The sequence below is a fragment of the Diabrotica virgifera genome, chromosome 1 (genome assembly GCF_917563875.1).
Source record: "Diabrotica virgifera virgifera chromosome 1, PGI_DIABVI_V3a".
Classification (NCBI taxonomy): Eukaryota; Metazoa; Arthropoda; class Insecta; order Coleoptera; family Chrysomelidae; genus Diabrotica; species Diabrotica virgifera.
The window spans coordinates 75,454,371-75,471,844 of record NC_065443.1 but is presented as its reverse complement, the minus strand read 5'-3'; positions in this window follow the sequence as shown (position 1 = coordinate 75,471,844).

The following is a 17,474-nucleotide window of genomic DNA, read 5'->3' as shown; positions in this document are numbered from 1 at the left end:
CTCTCCTAGATCTTCTTCTAGTATGCCACTGTAGAGGATGTTCCAGAGCAACGGTCCTAAGACCGAGCCCTGTGGCACCCCGCCGATGTCTGCCTAACATCTCCCCTCGCTATGTTAATATTTGTACTTGTGGAGTATTCCTTCACTATTGGGACCGTACAAGTTCGGCAAAGCGACACCTATTTCTACGCTCTGCAACTTTATTCACACTTTTAATTAAATTGGCCAATTATATTAGTCCTGGTTACTGGATAATTGTCAAGGCCATAGTCCAAAAAAATAATAAGAAGAAAAAATAAGATTCAGGTTATGTTATTAAAACGTAAACAATTGTACAATGTAGTAAATAAAATTAGTTATTAAAATGCAGTACTGCAAGCAAAATACAATTAATTCAATTTACCTTTATATAATAATTGCATATAATATCAATATTGTGGGGCAGCATATAATTTTTCTTCTTCAATGACAGTAGATATGAAATGTACGTCAATTTGACAATTTCTCAATAGTCTGACAAAGTTGCAATATTTCTTCGCTATTCGCGCACGATCGTTTCTCCATTCCCTTCCAAGTACTTGCACACCGCGAATATTTTGTAGGTATGGAGATATTTCCAAATTCTCCAGTATTCCAGTTATTACTCTCCAGCTTGCACAGTTGAAGGCATTTTTGATGCCCAGAAAGAAGGCCACCAACCACCTGCTCCTACATGTGGCAGTTAATTGCGTGATCCGACTGACTGCATCGATTACGGACTTCCCTTTCCTAAACCCATATTGGCGTTCAGACAAGTCCCCTTTCTCCATTACTTCTTTTTCTAATTTCGTCTTTATAAGTATCTCAAAGACCTTGCCCATCGTGTTTAATAGGCATATCGGTCTGAAAGCTCCCTGTTCCCCAAGTTCTTTCCCAGGTTTGGGAATAAGTAAGAGGTTTGCCGTTTTCCATATCTCTAGGAATTTTTGCTTTCTGAAGAGGTCATTTATGATATCTTTCACCCACGGAGCTTTTTCCTATATGATTATCTTAACAATTTCTGGTAGAACTCTGTCTGGTCCAGGTGCTTTCCTATCCTTGATTGCTTTCCCTGCCTCCATCAACTTCTCCATAATGAAGTCTTCTGCCGGCGTTTCTACATGCCAAGGTGTGAATTCCCTAATCCCTATCTGTGAAAATAGCTCTTCTGCTATCTCTCTTCTCGGCTTTCTTCGATTTTATGGATACTACTTCCTTTGAGATTTTTGTCACTCTCTTATATGCATCACCCCGGATGTCATTCTCGATGTTATCGCACATTTCTTCCCAGCACCTTTTCTTTTCATTGTTGATTTCCTTTGAGAGTTATTTCTTTAAAGTTTTTAATCTCTCTATCTCTTATTCCACCAGTTGGATCTTCTTTTTATCTCTAGTGACTTTTCTTCTTAGTTCGATATTGGCTCCGTACGTCTCCCCTCTAATTACAGTCACGTGACACGCTGTCAGATTTTGTCAGGACGTTTTAACATTGAGTCTTATGGGATTATTTTGTTAAACTTGAATATTTTATTTTGTAGTGATAATAACCGAATACAATTGTTAGAATTCATTAGTTATTAATTTATACTGTAATTTATAGTGCAACAAAAATATTTTCTTTTTCGTTAATAAAGATTTATTGACATAAACTGCGATAGTGAGGTTATGTATACAAAATCAAACTGATAATCAATAATGGAAATAGAAGAATTTATATCAGATTAAGTGCGTTTTTATTTTCTGTTTATATTAATACATAATATCACTAGCGTGACACGGCATTTTTTTTAAATGTCTCATTTAAACATACACAAAGCGTCCTGATAAAATTTTAAAAAACCGCCACCATGAGCAGGTCGGTCGATTTTGCTTTGACACTTTGTTAACGCTCAGAGCGAATATCCCCCCTTCTTATTCCATCTATGTTGTCTGTCCACCAATATGAGCGGCTGCTATTCTTCCACCTTCTGGGCAACAGCTTCTGGCCAGTTCTTTGATTTTTTCGTATCCCTCTTCATAACTGTTGGGATATCCTTCCATTGGCCTGATTTCTTCTTTTAGCTTCTGTTTATCGATGTGTTTCGTTCTTCTGTCATCGTTAGTTTTCTTTACGTTCTCTCTTAAATAGGATGTGTTTATGGTGGGTTAATATTTCCCCTTCCAGTACATCCCATTCAGCCGCTTTCCTCCTCATCGTCGCAGTCGCTAGCGTGACATCTATGTGAGTCTGACTTTCTCCTCTAACAAAGGTTGGTTTGCCGTTATTAAGGGCCGGTAGGTTCATTGCTTGTATTATCTCATTCCACATATCTCCTCTGTGATCATTTTGTGGTGCTCCCCACAGCACAGATTTAGCATTTATATCACCCGCAATAATCAGTCTCTTTTTCCCTCTTGCATGACTAGCTATGTTGTCTACTACTTTCTTGTATTCCCTGAGTGTGATATTAGGAGAGATGTAGGTCGCCACCAGGACGAACATTTCAAGATCCAGGACCACAAATCCTTCCTTCCTTAAGCATGTTCTTATTCCTATTTCTCTGTTTCTAATATAGATTCCTACGTCTTACTTCTTGTCTACAATCCATCTCCCTTTAGCTGTAATAATCTTTTTATTGGGTTTGTATACTATTACTAGATCCGCTCCCGTTTCTTCCCCTCCTAACGTGAGTATGTCATGTGCCGACCTACATCTCCCCAGGTTTGCTTGTAGTATTACTACCCCTTTAAATGCTATTGTTGGATTGAATTTATTGGCTGACTACCCCCCTCCCACTTTGTGCTGTGACTGTTCTATCTTTATTAAAAAATTTCGTGTACTCCGGACAGTAGTTTGTGTCCGGACCTTCTTTCCAGCAGTTAAGGCACTTGTCTCCCCCTTTTCTTTCTTTGCATGTACTTCTTGTGTGTCCAAAATGTAGGCATGCATACCACCTCTTTGGCCTATATTTGGGCGCTACAACTTTGCTTGTGACCACCCCTATTCTCACCCACTTCTTATTTATTAGGGTTTGGGCTGCTTTTGTAGCCCTTTTGTATCCTTACTCCGTAAAGGCCGCGTCTCACCATCAAATAATTTGATCAAACAGTTTGAGCAAACTCCGGAAGTACGTCAAAGTGACGTCACAATTGCAGTTTTTTGAAATTCTAAAAATCTGTGCTCTCACTATCAGTCTAGTTTGATCAAATTTTTTGTATTGAGTTGTCTAACTTGTTTTTACTTTATTTAAAATTAAAATTTTTCATTATTATCCACAATGAACACTCAGGATGTGACGTCACTAACTGTCACTTTCAGTTTGATCAAATTATTTGATGGTGGGACGCGGCCTTAAGGAGTCCAAATCTGCAATAAAATGGGAGCTCCTATTTAAGATTTTAAAGTAACCCCCCACCCCACCTCCAAGGGGGATCGTGTTTGGTATCATTCGATGGATTTTTCAAAAACATTAAATAGATCTATTTTGCAGTTTTTCGATCTGATGTTCATTTCGCAAAGTATAGCGGGGCTCCTGTTTAAAATTTTAAATTTACCCCCAATCCCTCTCTGTGGGGTGTTGTGTTTGGTATCATTCGATAGATTTTTGAAAAATATTGAACACTATTTTTGTAGTTTTTCTATCTGAGTTTTATTTTTTGAAATATTCGCTTTTTTCTTGAGAAACTTTGTGACTCGCCCATTTTCTTACGCCCTGCTCAAACCGTCAGATAATTTAAATATACACTGTTCTACATGTACCTAACTTACGTTATCTTAATCTGACGTTTTCGAGTTTTTCTAAGGATAGATTTTATTCCGGAACCCCCTTAATGATCTCCCCTATATTAAGATCAAATATATGGTAGGGGTACATTTACAGGTACGCCAGTCAATGGGAGCAAGAATAGGATATTACCTCCGAATTCGATCCTACTGCATGGAATTTAATGAAACTTTGGAAATAGACTCTACTTATCTCCTAATTCACCCTATAAATAATCCTAAAGTCTACCCTATGCCGATGTGCGCTTTTATCTTGAGGGGTGGTTCCCACACCTTCTCGGGGGTGGAAAATTTTTTGGTTAAAATAACCACGGAAGTGGCTAGAGAACCTAGTTCTAAGCAAAAACTGTTCCATAATTTTTTTTTGACAACGCAATACTTTGTTAGTTATTCGTGGTTGAAAATTTGACGATTTCATTGAAAAATGACACCTTTTCAGACGGTTTTTTGCGAATATTTTAAAAGCTATGCATCTAATGAAAAAACTATATAGAATATTAAATACCTAATAAAACGCTACATTTTTGTGTGTTATGTTTTTTTCGTTTCTCTTATCATTTTCGAGTTACATGGAGAAAAAGGAAGATTTTTAAGAAAATTTAAAAATGCGCTCTATAATTTGATCTTATTTTTTTCAAAATCCATTCATTTTAAACCCGTCCACTTTTTTGAACATAGAAATAACACTATAGTAAAAAGTTTTGTAGAAGGAAAACGATGTATTTAAATTCCGATGGATGAGGGGATAAATATACTTCTCATTTTTTCTTAAAATACATTAGTCATCAATTTTTTTGCAGCATATCTCGCTTAGTTTTGATGTAATCGACATTTAATATTGCTCATGTTGAAGGTCCTTCGAAGAACTACAAAAGGTATTGGTAGCATTATTCACATAAAATCGACCGTTACTCTTTTATTCTAAGTTGAATACACCGATTTCAGCATGCACCAAAAAAACAAACTGTTCTAACCTACCATACCTCTTTTTGTATTACAACTAAAACATCGAAATTTTTAAACATCACGACGTGTTCTGAGGGACTAGAATCCTCAAATTATTTTAGTGATAACAACTTTAGCATGGTTCTGATTAATATTCGTTCTGTAAGATATAAAACTGATGAATTATTTATGTTTCTAGAGGAATTAGGGTTTCCACCGATAGTTGCGGTTACTGAGCACTGGCTTGAAGTCAACGAGCCTTTTTTTGTAGAAAAATATTCCACTATTGCTAGGTATGACTGTCCAAGTTCAGCTCATGGAGGCACCCTAATTCTTTCTACAAATAATGATTTTTCTCTGGTAACAAAATATGACTTTCTATTAAGTGAAGCATTCTTTGAGTTTTCCTTAGTTTACAGTAAGAACCTTAATCTTTATATTATTTGCATTTATAGATCACCTGACTCTTCCGTGGAACTATTTTTTCAGAACCTGCTTAATTTGTTAGATGACCTGCCCCATAAAAGCAGAAAAATTTTATGCGGGGACTTCAACATTAATTATGCTGCTGCTTGTGCTACACAAATATCCCTGGTCAACATATTTGAATCATATGGTCTATCAATGCACATTGATTCTCCTACAAGGATTACAAAAACTTCATCTACCATAATTGATTATATTGTCTCAGATTTCTCACCCCTTGATGTCTGCGCTACAACTGTTAATGCGGGACTATCTGATCATGAAGCGGTTTATACGAAGTTTAACATCTTTAGCAAGTCCTCCTCGAAAACTCGACGTTTAGGCAGGATTTTTTCCGGTCGGAACTTTCGTAAATTCCAAAATTTATGCTTAACCTCTGAGTGGCACTTTCCTTCCATGGACGTCGATTATAATTTCAGTGATTTTTTGAATAAGCTGGTCTGTATCTTCGATAAAGCATTTCCTTTAATCACAATTAAGCAAAAACGTCGCAAACCCTGGACTACCAAAGGTGTCCGCATATCAGCCAAAAACATGCGTTCACTACTGTATATCAAGAAATTTACTACCAACGTCTCTGTTACTGAATATATCACCAAGTACAGGGCAATCTATTTAAAACTTATAAAATCGGCTAAAAAATTGTATTATCAAAATCGTCTCAGAAGCTCCAAAAGTGTTGCAAAAGAAACTTGGTCCATAATAAACGATCTTCGAAATAAAACTCACACAGCTCAAACATTTTCCCTTCCAGACCCAGAAAATCTAAATGAATATTTTGTTAATGTGAGTAAAAATATAACATCAACTATTGTGTCACAACAAGATCCCATTTCCTATCTCCCTAATTCAGGAAAGGTTTCGAATTCATTCTTTATAAGACCGGTTGGTAAATCTGAACTGATCCAAACAATCAATAGTATCAAAAGCAAATCTTCCTGTAGTACCGATGGACTATCCATAAAAATTTTCTCAAATTTCCCAGACAATGTGTTAGGAGTCCTCATCTCTCTAATAAATGATTCTTTTGAGAAAGGTAAATTTCCAGAGTGCCTAAAGACGGCCATCATTATTCCTCTTCATAAGGGTGGTGAAAAATCTATTGCCTGCAATTACAGACCTATTGCATTACTACCGGTACTCTCCAAAATTATTGAAAGACTCCTAAAAGCCCGACTTATGTCCTTTCTCGTTGATAACAAGATTTTATCACAAAATCAGTTTGGATTTTTAAATAATAAATGTACCACCGATGCCATGTTTTCTGTACTACATGAGGTTTATCAAGCATTAAACAATATTCTCCACACTGCCACTGTTTTTTGTGATTATGCCAAAGCTTTTGATTGTGTAAATCACGACATTTTGATAAAAAAAACTAGATTTCTATGGAATTCGAGGTATTTCTTTGAACTGGTTTCAATCTTACTTGGAAAATAGGAAACAACTGGTTAGAGCAAATGATACAGACTCTAGTCTCAGAAATGTTGTATGTGGGGTACCGCAGGGTTCAGTATTGGGTCCTCTACTTTTCCTTATCTTTATTAATGATATCACTAGTTTAAAAATCGATGGAAAAGTTTTTCTTTTTGCTGACGATACCAGTATCACTTGGAGCAACTCAAATATCGCAACTCTTCATGCTACTATAACTTCTGATCTACTCACAATAAAATCCTGGTCAGATTCTAATTTACTCTCTTTTAACGTAGATAAAACAGTAGCATTACCCTATAAAGGAACTCTTCAACCCTTACCTCTTCATAACAGCCAGATCAGTATCGTTGATTCTGTAAAGTTTCTTGGTATTTTTTTAGATAGCAACCTTAAATGGTCCCTTCATATCGATGTGTTAAGCAAGAAACTATCCTCAGCTTGCTTTGCAATAAGATCTGTCTCTAAGGAAATGGATTTAACCTCTTCCAAAATAACATACTTTTCATTGTTCGAGTCCCATCTTCAATATGGTCTGCCTTTTTGGGGTTTTGGTACAGCTGCCCAATCCGATGTTATTTTTAAATTGCAAAAAAGAGCAATCAGATATCTGTTTGGCCTCAGAAGAACAACACATTGCAGAAGCTACTTCAAAGATCACAGAATTCTAACATTACCTTCTTTATATATTTTAGAAACTGTTTGCTTAATTCGTAAACGTCTACATGTTTTTCCAGAAAGACCTAGACATGACTATTCCACCAGAAATTCTACTTTTGACATCTATTTACCGATCCCGTCCAGTGAGTTAGTAAAGAAATCTAAATTATATTCTGCAAAAAAACTATACAACCATCTCCCTCTACAACTTAAATCTGCAACATCTTTCCTTAAGTTCCGTAAAATGACTAAAGCCTATTTATCTGAAAGACCATATTATTCAATAGCAGAGTTTCTTAACCAATAACTAAGAAATTACAGTATTGTTATGTATAAGTAGAATCTTAATCTATATTTGAGTGTCATATGCGGCAGCATAACTTATTAAATTACTTATTAAATTTCTTAAGGTAGATTACGCAATTTGCAATTTTTTTTTTTTAATTTTGCAATAGATTGTTACTGATTTTTATTTGACTTTATTATGTTTTATTTATACTGACGATTTGTATAATTTTAGTAAATTGTATTTGTTATTGTTTTTATTTATGATTCTTGTAAGCTTTGTCTATAAAATTGTTAAATTTTTCATGACAATAAAGCATATTTCTATTCTATTCTAACTAGAAGATTTATGAATTAACGAATGAGTCTCTTTGTTTTTTTTATAAGCTACAAAAATATTCTATATAGTTTTTTTCATTAGATGCATAGTTTTTAAGATATTCGCAAAAAACCGTCTGAAAAGGTATCATTTTTCAATGAAAACGGCAAATTTTCAACCAGGAATAACTAAAAAAGTATTGCGTTGTCAAAAAAAAATTATAGAACAGTTTTTGCTTAGAATTGGGTTCTCTAGCTACTTCCGTGGTTATTTTAACCAAAAATTTTCCACCCTCTAGAAGGGGTGGGAACCACCCCCTAGATAAAAACGCACATCAACGTAGGCGTAGGGTGGATTTTGTTTCTTGAGCTCTTCTCTACTTACTGTGAAAATATGAAGTAAATCGATGTAGTAGGATGGAATTCGGAGCCAAATAACCTCATTGACTGCCCTAAGGGTACAAGGTTTCTCCCCATATTACGATAATCTGACTGCGTAACTGCAAAAGTCCCGCTTGGGCTCCCCTACCTTAAGTAGCGTATGTGAAGAAGTTTGATATTCGGTGATGAGTTTTATAAAACATTTATAAATGTAGAGGGGTGTTTTGGAGTTTGTACTAACCCTCTAACCCTCTAACGTCTAACCCTCTTTAGGGTGTTTCTAATTACACTCTCAAAATTGAGAGTAGGTACTTGTTATACGACCTCTAAATAGGTCTAAATACTGAAGATTGAAAGTCGTATCTATCTCCATGGAGCGTTAGGCATTTGGTATCAGTAGACTCAGGCTTCTGAATACCTAAACCGCAGTCGTCTATAGTTTTAAAATATATTATTACGCAGGTTTAAAGACAGGCATGAATCTAATGAGAGATATGGACTTTAGAATTATTATTAAGTTGTAGTTGGACTGGACGGAACTGCATTCGATCTACTAAGATAAAACATAAGGATGAAATAAATAAGAAAACTATATACTTATTCTCGTGTATAAAAAATATTGCATTCCTTTATGCATTTGAAAAAATTGTATTTTATATTACCTAGTTTTATAAATAATAACGATAACTTAAAATTGCCTTTGATATGACTTTTTCAATTTATTTAATCTAAATAAATTGTATTAACTACGGCATCCCTGTGCAGATTTTCAATGTGATCGATGACGTCATAAAATGTCTACGTTGGATAACACTTATGTCGAGGTCGGAATTTCCACGTTTTCTTTAGCATTTAAGTAAACGATAATTAAGATAATACAATAAATTTCTTGCTAAAAATCAATGTTGACTATGAATTTGATATACCCCATTTCATTTTTATGATTTTTGGAAAAATGCAATTTAAGGTGAACTTTAGACCAATTTCATAGAACCGGTGAGTTTGTTGAGTCTACGTCAGCAGTGTGACGTATTTGACAATTTTTTTGATAAAAAGAATATTTATTAAGGCCTACGGCACTGACGTTTGCTATTGTAAAATAAAGAAAACAGTAGTTGATCCATAAGTAACTTTAACTAAAGTGATAAGTGAAACAATCTCTTTGTTGGTAAAAGCATTGTAAAAGTGATACAACGAATATCGATGCTCTATTAGTCTATTCTGTATTCTATATCTACCTATTCATTGGTTACAATATAATTCTCTTATTTTTCCTATGTAAACTCGTACGTAGATAAAATCTTATCTAATAGAGTAAACTAATCACTCATGTATTAAATATATATGGAATCTACATAAAAGCATCCAATAAATAATAATTTACTATCAGATAATGTAGGAATTTAATAATATTTAAAGGATTATGAAATACGTAGATACATGTTGATACCTATAAAAGTAGATACTATAATAGGTACTTAGGTAGGTATGTTAGAGCTAGAAGTACGGATATTTTAGCCTATTCTTCTTTAAGTGTCTCCCAATCGGAGGTTGGATATCATCATCACTATCTTTACTCTATCTACCGCTACCGCTGCTCTAAAGAGTTCTATAGAACTGTATCTAAACCAGTCCCTTAAATTCTTTAACCATGACACTCTCCTTCTTCCTACACTCCTTCAGCCTCTTATCTTTCCCTCTATTTACCTATTATCAGTCTTACCCTTACCATGTCATATCGTTGTCCCTTCATTACCTACGTGTCCCAGATCATCCCAGATATTGTAACTTTCTTATTTTTATTGTGTTTATTATTTCGCATTCTTTGTCCATTTCTCGTAATACCTAATTCCGTGTTTGTTGTCTTCTGTGTCCATGCCATAGGCGTAACCAGGATGGTCCTAAGGGAGGGGTTACAACTACTGGAAAGGGGGGGTTACAACTACTGGAAGGTCTCTGAGGGGTATGGTGTTAAGCGTATAGAGCTCAAAGTACATCCCAATGGGGGGAGGGGGGTTATAACCCCCAAAACCCCCCCTGGTTACGCCTATGGTCCATGCTATTCTAAGCATCCTTCTGAAACACCACATTTCTTCAAATTACTGTAGCTTATTTATGTGTTCTTGCTTCAATGTCTAGCTTTCACGTCCATATTGCCGTATCGAGAACACGTAGCATCTCAAAACTCTTACTCTCAGTTCTAATCTAAGGTCTTTGATGCAGAGAATTGTTTTCATTTTTACAAACGCATTTATTGCTATTTTTATCCTGGTCCATATCTCTATTGTTGGTCATTTTTCTCCGAAATCCAGGTTCTTAGATACTTACCTATTTGTATTTATCAACCCTTTTTATTTGTACATTTCCCAAATGTACTTATGCTTGTTTGTATGTTTGTTTTCTTAGTTATTATCATTATTATTAAGCCTATAGCCCAGTGGTTTCCAACCTTTTTGTACCTGCGCCCCCCTTAAAAAACAAAAAAATTGTTGCGCCCCCTTAATTTTTCCAACAATCTAATTTCATAAATACTCAACCGACATTATAATTTATTTAATTGGCTACAAAATAGTATACAATATTATGTAAAAATATACGAAAAAAAAACAATAAAATTTACTTTTTAATAGTATTTACCCCATTTTTAAATTCATTTTCAGACATTTTGTTACAATTTCCTAACGGTAACAAACAATTGTAACCGCTGCATGCCTCCCTTGCAACAGTCTCGCGCGCGCCCCACAGGTTGGAAACCGCTGCTATAACCTATAGGAATACATTTATTCAAACAAATAAAATACTAAATATTTAGCTAAAGAAGATCTATATATGTTTTTTTCAGGATTCAATAAGAACTTAATGATGTTTCTTAGAGGTCCAGGGTATAAAAAGTGCTCGCCTGCAAAATTAGCATAGGCACCCTTTGGTTTTTTTTAAATTAGTATTTTGCATAACACCAGCAGAAAGAAGCTCATTTGGCGCCCACTCCTCTTCCCAAAAGGGGCGCCCGCCTGCAGTACATACCTTGCAGGTCCATTATCGCCGGCCCTGTTCCTGAGGTCATTCGACAATTTCATCAACGAACAAGGGCCGGTCCAAAGATGGGACCATGCCCCCCTCCCCCGAGAATTAAAAAAAAAATGCTAATTTTTCGTTGCTAGACAAATAAAAATACTTTAATAACGATAAGTTCTGAAACAAAAAAATCTAAAAAAATCTTTACAAAATGAATAAAACGCATAAATCAGATTATTATTTTAATTTTACAAATTAATACTTTAGTCCTGTCGCCAGTGGGGGTACAACGGCCTCCTTAATTCAGATGGACTTACCCAAGTTTTTTTTATGTATTTTGACCCGTAGAACACGAATTTTTTGGGTAACAGTCGATCCGGATGTCGATAAGATTGTTATAAACAAAGAACTTGAGGAATCACATAGCAGCGATTTTTCGCAAAACAAAACATTTTTTGTATTTTTTTGGGTCATTCTAAGCAAAAAATGTTTTTACAAGTTTTTTCGTAGGATGCATAGTTTTAGACATAAACGCGGTTGAACTTTCAAAAAATCGAAAAATTGCAATTTTTGAACCCGAATAACTTTTGATTGAAAAATAAAATAGCAATTCTGCTTACCGCATTTGAAAGTTCAAGTCAAATTATATCGGTTTTGATTACTTTCATTTCTAAAAATAAATTTTTTATTGTTAAACAAAGCTATAAACACATAGTGATTTAATGATGTTTTCAATGCATTTCTCATTTGAAATCGAACGAGTAGGCGCGCATACAGCAATTTTTACGTAGATTACGTACATTAAAACGCATGCATTGAGCATGGGAAACACTATGTGTTTATGGCTTTGTTTAAAAAATAAAAACTTAATTTTTAGCAATGCAAATAATCAAAACCGATAGAATTTAACTTGAGTTTTCAAATGCAGTAAGCAGAATTGCTATTTTATTTTTAAATCAAAAGTTATTCGGGTTCAAAAATTGCACTTTTTCGTTTTTTTTTTTGAAAGTTCAACCGCGTTTATCTCGAAAACTATGCATCCTACGAAAAAACTTGTAAGACCATTTTTTGCTGAGAATCAACCAAAGAATACAAAAAAATGTTTTGTTTTGCGAAAAATCGCTGTTATGTAATTCCTCAAGTTCTTTATTTATAACAATCATATCGACATCTAGATCAACTGTTACCCAAAAAATTCGTGTTCTGCGGGTCAAAATACATAACGAAAACTTGGGTAAGTCCATCTGAATTAAGGAGGCCGTTGTACCCCCCTGGCGACAGGACTACTTTGTCATATCAATTTACTATTTTAGTTGGGAAAATACGCCAAAAAATTGGCTCATTCTGCACACTATAATGGATATGCACAGGTTGACAATAGACCGCATACTATAGTGATACCATGCGGCTTATCCAATGATAAGCCCGCTCCTAATACCACATTTTTCTAGTATGTGCTGTATTTGAACATTACCTGAAGATAATAATTATTAGAGAATCAAGAGTCAATACCAGAGAAACAATAACCAAAAGTGTACAAATTTTAGTGTTTTAGAAGAGAGATGATAGATAAAAAAGCTGATAATAATTACACTTTTATAAAAAAGAACTTTTTTTATAATAACACGTTTTTATTATTTATAAGAGAGAATATAAAATATTTTGACAATATAAAATGCTTAAAATTCCAAAAACTACTCTATAATAAAAAAGTACTTTTTATAATAACACGGTTTTGTTATATACAGGACACAACATGTTTCGAAGGAAAGGAATAAACTATGAATTTTTAGTAGGTGTATTAACTGTTAAAATTATAATTCCAAAAATTACACTAGTATAAAAAAGTACTTTTCTTCTTCTTCTTGTAGTTTCATGGCCTCCACCTCTTAGGTACTTGGCCAGTCCTCGTATTTAGACTAACTGGAAGGGAATCCTCTTTTCAAAGGGTCTGGATTTTTCCATATTCCCTTCTTTAAATTCATTGTGATATGATTTTCAAATAACTATTTTTATTTTATATTTTAATTTGAAATATTGTTAAAAATTGATTGATCTTTCTTAAGGTTTGGTCATTAATATTATGTAAGAGATTTTGTATTGAAATAGGGGTTGGACTTCCTATATTAACTAGTTCCTGATACAGGTCAAATTGATTTGTTTTGTTAATTGGGCATTCAAGTAACATATGAGTTATACTTCCTATCTGTCCACATTCACAAAAAGGAGTATCACTACAATTAATTTTAAACAAATGGTCTGGTGTGTGACAATGGCCCGTTCGCATTCTAATAATAGATGTTAAGTGCCTTCGATCCACAAATGTGAATTTGTGGAACCAAGGGTTTATAGAAAAATCACTTTGGCATTGTTGATACCATTTCCCTTTAGTTTTAAACTGCTTTGTCCATTCAACTTTAAACTCGTTTACAATTTTTTGTTTAATAAAAGGCAAAAAGTCAAATTTATCTATTTTAATGTCTGCAGGAACATTTAAAGTCTTGCCTATATTTGCCAATTTATCAGCCTCTGTATTCCCCTTTACTCCAGTATGGCCTGGAATCCAAGCTAAGATTATATTAAATCCTGCTTCCATTGACTCAATAATAAGTCTTTTAGTTAGGTTTACAATATGGTTGTTTGTCCCCCAGGTGGTGTTATGTAATTTTTGGATAGCACTTTTAGCATCTGAAAAAATTATTGCTTCTTTAATATTTTTTTCAATACAAACAGATACTGCCTTGTTAATTGCAATAATTTCTGCAGTGCATATTTGAGTGTGCTCATGTAATCTGGATGCATAGTTATAATTGATTGAAGGTATGTGTACCCCAAAACCTACTGTCCTCGACTCGGGATCTAAAGAACCGTCTGTAAATACCCATGTATAATTTCTATATGAAGCTGAAAATTCATTAAGAAATTCCTGATGAGTATAGATTTCCATTTTTTTGTGGGTTGAGAAAATTGTCTGAAATGTTCCCGTAAGATAATTCAGTTCGATCTGAAAGCAGGATTTAATATTCTCTTTATATAGATTAATGAGGTATTTGTCAAAATTATTTTTGATTTCAATCAAATATGGTGGCTCTTGTGATTTCCAAAATCCTATTTTATAATTTACTTTGGTTCCCAACTCTGACAGGATTTCGTTCAGTGGATTTTTCAGATCAGCTAGGATTTTCAGATAGAACTTAGCGCACAGTATTTTCCTTCTTGCATCTAATGAAATTTCTCCACTTTCTGCTAGCAAAGCATTAGTGGGGGTAGATCTCATACAGCCCGTGATGATTCGTAAAGCTTTAAACTGAATTTTATCTAATATTAAGAGTGGGGACTTACTACAGGGTTTTAATATTGCACATGAATAATCCAAATGGGGTCTTACGATTCCTTTATAAATTAATGAGACTGTATGGGGGTTTGCTCCCCACCAGGTTCCACATATTGCCCTCATTATATTCATTATATTTAAAGTACTTTTTATAATACCACGGTTGTTTAAAGTGGTATATATTATAATAATTAACTTATAAAATATGAATTTTAAGTATATCAACTGTTAATTATTTATTAAAAAAATTAAAAACAGATACGCAACAGCCGTGTTCGAACTAGGGAACTCTCGATCTGTAGTCTAATGCCACTGAGCCACCATCAATTTGTAGATATCGATTTATTAACGTACTTTAAAATATCATTGCATTAGTTAATTTTTAAAATGTTTCTTCTTCATTTTTCTGAGGACCTCCTCGTGTGACTCGGTCAGTCCGCGGGTTCTTAAGTATTCTCCTACAGAGCCAGATATCTTCTACACATATCTTCGTTTAAGGTTCACAATTCAACACCATAAAAAAGGACATAGAAGACGTAGCATTCTTACTTGTATACCAAGAGAGAGGTTGTGGATCGCGAAGAGAGCCCCCATCCGATTGAAGGTGGATCTAGCTTTTCCGATACACGCTCTTGTCTCCTAGTCGTTGGTCCATTCTTCATTTATTATTTAGCCAATGTAGTTGTAGTGCGTTAATGTTTCTACTGGGGTTTGATTGACGTAGAGTTGACCTTCTCTTATCATTTTCATTTATATGAGGAAATATGAAGGAATATGAGGAAATAATGCCTAACTAACAGAGAACTATAAAGCCACCAATCGGAAGTAGAGCAAAGGAAAGACCCAAACTCGGATACATAGAACTACTGGAACAAGACTAGAAGATTCTAAATACAACCATCTGGAAAACAAAGCGCACAATAGCTTGGAATAAAGAAACATCTTAGAATAGGCAAAGACCCATAAAGTGCGAATCAAGTGAATCATACTGATGATAATGAATATTTGACATAAATTCAATGGCGTTTTTGTTATTTACCGTTATAAAATATAAAATACAGTAAAACATGAAAACGAAAATTAAACACTGGCAGAAATTAATTCAGCAGTGTCAGAGAGAGTCCAGCAGAGCTTGTTGTTTCATCCACAATAATTGTAGATGAAAAAACGCTTTGAAAGATATATTGAGACCGAAACAAAGAAAACACCATAGGCACCAATGGATATACTACAAACTACAACCAAATAATAAAGAGGGAAATAAATATGACCTAGTGATTAAGACAAGAGACGATCTCCACAGGAGATTACTTACAGGAAATCAAAATCAGAATAGAAAAGGCTAGAGCAAATTTTAACAAAATGAGAAAAGTGCTCTGCACAAGAGATTTGAAGTTGGAAATAAGAGTTAGGTTGGATAGGTGCTACGTTTTCTCGACTTTGTTTTATGGAATGGAAGCTTGGACCTTGAGCCTTGAATGCTGCATCAATGAAAAAACTAGAATCATTTGAGCTGTGGATGTACAGAAGAATTCTAAAACGATCGTGGACAGAACACGTCACAAACAAAGAGGTTCTTAGAAAGATAAATAAAGAAATGGAAATCTTAAATACCATCAAAACAATAAAATTGGAATATCTCGGACATATTAGACGTAGAGGGAAATACAATTTGCTTTAATTGATTATGAAGGGAAAGATTCAAGGAAAAAGAAGCATAGGGAGAAGCAGAATATCGTGGCTGCTCAACCTGAGAGAATGGTACGGATGTACATCAAATGAACTTTTCAGAGCAGTCGTCTCTAAAATCCGAATAGCTATGATAATTGCCGACCTCCGCCGCGGAGATGGCACTTAAAGAAGAAGATCAAGACGAAGCACAACGCGTCAATTAATAGCAATTTAAAGAGAATGTACCTAAATACAAAGGTCATTTACAGTTGAACTATTTTTTTAATAACATAAAAAAAGAATTTTCCAAATGATTATTATTATTAAACCAGTAATTATTCTTATCTCGCATTTTTACCTGTCGAAAATGCTTGATAGGCATCCTAAAAATATACGTGTCAACTTGTGCTAAAATTTTCATTGGCTCACATCCTAAATTTCAGTGTCAAAGTAAAATAGATGTGAAACTATACCTTGATTTGCACGTGAAGTTCAATGGAAAGACTTCTGTTAGATAACCGTGACTTATAATAAAAATAAAAGACTACCGATAGATCAAGACCAGTTAAACAAAGTCAAGGATAGCCAAGAGGTTACATCGGTACTGGACACAGTATTTGGACATTTGCAAGATATTTTCTTCTTCTTCTTCTTCAGATGCAAATCCACTAATGGATGTTAGCGATCACATTTTCCATTTACACTCTATTTCTTGCAATGTGTATCAGAGATTGAATGTCGTTAATCCCTGTCCATTGCCTTATGTTTCGGAGCCAGGACATTTTCTTGCGTCCTATTCCACTCTTGCCTTCAATTTTACCCTGGATTATAAGTTGAAGGAACTGGTACCTTTTGTTTCGCATGATGTGACCCAGATATGCCGTCTTCATTTTCTTGATGGTTTCGAAAAGTTGGCATTCTTGGTTGATTCTTTTAAGGACATCTACATTTGTGACTTTCGCCGTCCATGCTATCTTTAGGATACGGCGATAAAGCCACATTTCGAAGGCTTTCAATTTGTTTATATCCCTCGTTTTGAGTGTCCAGCCCTCTACTCCATATAGCATCACCGACCGTACGTCTTCTTATTCTTCTTCTTGTGCCACTCCTATCGGAGATTGGAAATCATCAAGGCTACCCTGACTTTGTTTACAGCTGACCTAA